The sequence below is a fragment of the Mastacembelus armatus genome, chromosome 9 (genome assembly GCF_900324485.2).
Source record: "Mastacembelus armatus chromosome 9, fMasArm1.2, whole genome shotgun sequence".
In the NCBI taxonomy this organism is placed as follows: domain Eukaryota; kingdom Metazoa; phylum Chordata; class Actinopteri; order Synbranchiformes; family Mastacembelidae; genus Mastacembelus; species Mastacembelus armatus.
Window position 1 is genome coordinate 23,982,138 of NC_046641.1, and position 6,000 is coordinate 23,988,137.

At 46.0% G+C, this 6,000-nt stretch overlaps 1 protein-coding gene across 2 annotated transcripts in view; it reads right to left on the reverse strand.

Annotated features, from left to right (window-relative positions):
* Nucleotides 1-5,689, reverse strand: part of LOC113138622 (spermatid perinuclear RNA-binding protein-like) — a 51,342-nt gene extending 45,653 nt beyond the window's left edge. For both annotated transcript variants that reach the window (XM_026321190.1, XM_026321191.2), the window contains exon 1: nucleotides 5,440-5,689. The gene's annotated coding sequence lies outside the window, so the exon portion shown is untranslated. The remainder of the gene's footprint in view (nucleotides 1-5,439) is intronic.
* Nucleotides 5,690-6,000: the final 311 nt, after the last annotated feature.

Sequence of the window (6,000 nt, forward strand, 5' to 3'; positions counted from 1 at the left end):
TGTCAAATTTTGTGTTTCTGCTTTTATTACATTTGCTCTCCTGTGGCAGACCATTGACTAATACCAGAGCATATTACTTTGAAATGAGAGTGAGATATACAGATGATCAATTTGGGAAAAGTGGAGCAGTGGCATCAGAGCCGAGGTTTCTGAATCAATAGCGGGAGACAGTGAGTTGGATCCATAAACAAATTTCTCAACACTAACACTGTTCTTTTAGTTTTCAGGCTATTGCTGCTGAATTGGAAATAACTTCCTGTGAGGATTTGGTCTTTTAATCTATTCGGTACATAACATCATTTTAACAAACTACTTTCATTTGCAAACCATCGTAAAAACATACATTTCTATTTTTAGCAAATGACAGCAGAAAAACTGTAAAATGGTATAAATCTTATAAACGTGAATTTAAGCATGTTCTGGGGCCTCATCGTGCCTCACGGGGAAAGTAAAACGTAAGCCGACGGCCCTGCGATGGACGCCCATGTGGGATTTAGTAAACGAGCCCCGGTGCTGGCAGAAGCGGCCGACTGGCAGCTACTACAGTTCAAACACTCAGAGCGCTGCAGGGTTTCTGCTGTCAGAGCTCATCAAACGGTTCAGGAGAAGAGACGTCATAAAAAAAAAAAAAAAAAAAAAAAAAGGTATTTATTTCAGCCGAGCAAAGTCAGAGAGACGGCCCGCTCAGATCAGATTCTTCTGTTGTGATCCGAGCTGTAAAACAATAGTGCATGGGGAGCTGGGCTCTCCAGCCTCTGCCTGGTGCAGTGAAGGGGAAGTCTGAGCTGAAACAGGAGAAGATGGCGCTGATGGAGCAGGATCCTCTGCGCTCAGGTTTCACTGCTTTACCTCTTTCCCTGATCCTGGAGCCAGTTCAAAGCTCTGTCAGCAGCAGCATGAGAAACAACAGGCTGATGGAGTTACCACAAAATAATATCATCAGTCCATTATTAATGACGGCCCACTGCTTTATGGGGCAGGTACTGCACAGATGATGCCTGGTTGTCAGGACCATAAGAATCATGAAAACAGGTTCTATATTCTTTTCACATTTAAGTTAATGTCATTGCTGTATTTCCATGAAAAACATTTTTATTCAAAGGCAGATATTAAACTCTTCACCCTTCGGTATATTTTTAGGTTTGTTTTTAAGCCTGACGCACTTAGCACTTCATGGTAACTAAATTAAGGCGTCGAAATGATACCGACTCTGATATTAAGTGGGCCGATCTGTCTTAAAGAGCTGCTGACACTAATGTATTTATCAGCTTGACTCTGGTGGATACCTTTCAAATACTTTACATGCTGATAAGGAACCGGAACAAAATCTTAATTTTTCATACAGCCCATAATTTAAAAAACACTGGTTATCAGATCGACCTATTAACATCAACTAAACATCCATCCGTGATATCCGGATTTTACGAGGTGTCAGATGAGTCTAAAGTATGATGGTGACCATGGACGAGCTGAGCCAGTAGGGATGAAGTTACTGAGGGGATGTTAAAGTGAATGACTCCGTGGTCTAACTCCGTCCTAACTTAGAACCATGAGGATTCTTGGGTCAGTTTAATCCACCGTCTAAGAGCTTGTGGACTGGAGCTCTGCAGCTGAAACTTCCAAGAGGAGACGCTGGGATGATAATTAATGTTGTAAATTACTTTGGGGATGACACCATAACACCTACATGTTTGCTTGTCCTTGTACACTCGAATTTCCGTTTCCCATTATCCACTAAATGTGGTCCCTGAGTCGTCCGTGCTGGTTTTACTCTGCCCCTCAATACTGTCACACAGCATCACGGCCGTTACCGCAGAGCCACAAGTCGTCCACAGCAGCCAGGGCTTCATTTAAACACTGTGTGCTCCGAAAACAGCCGGTCACAGTCGACCCTGTTGGGTGTGAAACTGCAGGCTACAGCTTCATCAAGACGCTCCAACAGCACGTGAAGCAGAACCTCACGATCAAACAGCATCACTGCTTCAAGATTTGTGCCAATCCTGCATTCGGTGAGACAACATCTGTGTTTGGGTATTAAAACAAGAGTCTCCAGCAAAAGCTCGACATGTCCACACACCCACAGCAATAATCTTCACCGTTTATTGTGCTGGTCTGACTGTTATTTCCATCATCACATAATCTGCCAAGGACTTTAACAAGTAAGTGATTACTACTTTGGTCAGTAACGTGTCTGAAAAGGTTCTTCAAAGTTTCCCAAAGCACAGACTGACTGACGTCTTCAAATGTTTTGTTTCTGCAAAATGCGATCAAGTTTGTTTCCCAACTGCGGAACAAGAGGAAACCACAGAAGACTCACATTCACCGAGCTGGAACCGGAGAATGACTCAAACATTCTGACTAATAACACTCTCATATTAATTTCCCTTTGATGGGCTAATCAATTACTTGACTAACTGTCCTTTGCAATCCAACAGCTGCTGAGGCATTGAGTGAATAAATGGAATCAAAGTAGGTTACCTGGGCCAAGATTAATGCAATAAAATTGTGATTTGGGGGCGAAGAGGCAAGAAATATTGATTCGTTGTGATTGATAAACTGTAGAGTTGGCAAACAGTAGCTTGCGGGCAAAAATCTGGCCTCCCTCCAGAAACGTTGCCAGTTTTCAGGCCAGTTTAAACCGTTCAGGTGTATTTCATAAACCTAGAGTTATAACAATGATGTTGATGTAACGGTGCAGAAAAACGGCCTTAAATATTACTGCATAATCAATACTGAGACAGAAACACCAACGGACACTGTGTCTCTTCCTGCACCACGTATGTCACACGTCACTGACACGGTCACACCTGTGACTCCATCAGCCCACTGACCAATTTTCTGTCCATTAATTGATTCTTTATCTGAATGTTCATAACCTGCTGTGGACAATGGATAGTTCCCACTGCCACTGACAGGACTGTTCTGGACACAGTACCGCTCCTTCCCGTCCTCTGTTGGTTTCTTCCTTTTATTCCCCTTAAAAGGTTCTTCGTGGAGAACTGTCCCTGATGCGGGTCGAGAGGCTGAGGGCAGACTTTGTTTCAGGTTGTAGAGACTGTAAAGCCCCTCGTGGCTCGACTTGAATCCTGTGGTGTAGAAAATGTCAGAGAAATGTTTTTTGTCGGTTTTTTGGTCTGGTCCCAATTTCCAATAGGAATGAGAGAGAGGGGGGGGGTGTAAACCTGATCAATAGGCAAATATTGGCCATGGAAACTCTTGATCCCATCGTTTCTCTCTTGTTGGAATAAATAGGTTCTTTCTGCTCATGTCTGACCCACGTGGGGGGAACATTAGGTGATGGGACGTGTTTCTGGGAGGGACAGAAACATGGAGGCACCAAAACCAAACTGGTCTGTGGCTGATACGACGTTTTTGTTGGAGCCTTTCAAAGATTTAAGGATCGTTGGACCTTGATGGTCCAAAGGCTCCAAACAACCAGTTGTTGAAACAAGAGTTTGAGAAGATGAACGAAGCCAGAATCCACAGAACCATCGACCCAATCAGACCGACTTCTTCTTCTACTGTTCTATTTCCTACAGAGTGAACTCTTCACAGCAGGTGGAGCCAAACAGGGAAACCCTCCGATCAGCTACAGGGTGAAAATGTATTGCTCTTGTAAGAGACACCGTCTCCTGATCATTCAGCTGTGAGCTGTGATGAGGAGGACATGGTCAGTGTGTGTGTGTGTGTGTGTGTATTTACTGTTAAGAAAACACACACAGCACAGGAAACCTCTGATTGAAAACAAAATGTCACGTACACACTCGCTCATCATTTACCAGAGCAGCGTTTCATCCTCGTCAACACTCCGAGCTGCACAGGTCCTGAGGCGGCGGCGCTCGAACATTAGGCTCCAGTTACCGTTTCTGTCTACATTCCTCCGGTGCTCGCTCTGCTTACCGGGCTCACCGGGCCCCAGCTGAAACCTGAACCGGCGACACGCAGCACAGCGCTTCTCAGGCTCAGGCAAATGTGGGAATGCAAATGCAGAAGTAGGTTCAGCAGAGCGGCTGATGATCCTGCACAGAGCACGGGGCTCAGGACGCCATCAGCGGGGCTCAGTCAGTCCACGGGACGGTCTCTGCACGGGGCCTCGGGTTTGCTTTCCACACCGAGAACCAGGTCATTATCAGCTGGTTTGTATGGGTCTGACACAGCATCAGGAACATCCAGCCCTGTCCCTTTACTACTGGGGCAGATAAAACAGCCTCCAGACCTCTGAATCACTGCCCACGTCTCTGGTTCCCCCTGCACCTTTAACCCACGTCTGAGTGAGACCGACCGAGCTACAGAAACAACAACGACTCTCAGACCCGTGTGGAAAAAGTTAACGGGTCCTGTGTTGGCAGCTGATGTGAGGGTAGAAACCTGACTTCATATTTATTTTGTTTTCCTACCACACTCCTCTCTGATATTTACTGTTTACCTGAAACACACACACTCCTCTCTCTGAGGAGTAAAAACACACACTCCGTAAAACACACACTCCAACCAAACGTGGAGTCTGCTGGTCTGGTCTAAACTAAATAAAACAGCTGAAATAATAATAATAAATAATAATAATAATAATAATAATAATAATAATGATGATGAATTAAAAGCTCATCAAACAGACGGATCACTACACACACACACACACACACACACACACACACACAGCCCATCAGACTGCAGTGTGTGTGTGTGTGTGTGTGTGTGTGTATTGCATCAACACAGGTTAAGAGCAAACTAAGGTGATAAATGCTGAGCCAGTATTTTTACTCAGGTACTTGCACTTTGTTTAGATATTTGCATTAAACGCAGTACATCTACCCAAGTACTTTATATTGTACTGCACTCGTTACTCCTCTAACGCAGTAAAGTTCAACGTGTACATTAACACAGACAGGGACCGGTTTACTGCACTATGAGTACTTTTACTTCAATACTCGAAGTACGTTTTGCTGATAATACTTAAAGACACTTGTAGGATTTGAACGCAGTACTTCTAACTGGACTGGAGTATTTTCACGGTGTAGTACTGCTACTGTTACTGCAGTAAAGGATCTGAGTACTTCTTCCAGCACAGGTGTATCCGCGCTACCTGGGCCTACCTGTGGGAGCAGGTACTCGGACACCTGGTTCACCTGGTCCACCTGGTCCAGCAGCAACGGGCTCGTGGAACCGGTTTTAGCGGCTTTTAGTGGGAAAAAGCGTTAAACGTTTCCGTTAAACGTTAAAAAGCGACGCCGAGGACGTGGCGGTGCGGTCCACGCGGCGCGGTCGGTAACGGACGGCCGGAAGAAAACTTGCCGTGACTGTTCACCTCGTTACCGGCGAACACCGGAGCAAACCCACCCGTTCACACGTAGAGCCGAGCGGAAGCGGGCTGAAGTTAGCCGAGCCGTGCGGGACAGCGGCTCGCTCCCTGAAAAACTGTCACAAAAAGCGGACTCTTACCTTCACCGGCTGCCCGGTCACCACCGGGAGGACGACGGGGGAGAGGAGAGCTCGGCGCACGGCGCGTCCACGGCGCCGCAGACACTTTGTGGCTGTTGTCTGGTCCTGGAGCGGACAGGAAGTCCCGCACTGGAGCCGGTGCGTGTCCGCACAGCAACACAACGTGCGGGGGAACAACAACAACGGCGGCAACGGTCCCCGGTCAGCGCGCGGCGCAGGGGGAGCGGAGGCTGCGGCCGCGCATGCGCTCACCAATGGCGACTGCGAAACAAAGATCGTTTAGTAAGAAGATGCCTCGCTTCGACGGCGAATACTGTGTCTGAAAGCTTTGTTTCCTTCATGGCATCACATTATTATATCTGATCTGTTTAAAAACGGACAGCAAAGTTTGCATTTTCTTAGAGTATTACATGATTTAATGGGGCAAAAGGTTTTGGAGCAAAAGATTCATAAAAAAAATTATAATATATTTATTCTTACATGAAATTAATAAACACTTCCCAGACATTCCTAATCTTAAACAAATAAAAGTAAACCAGTGTGGGGATGATCTGGGGTTGG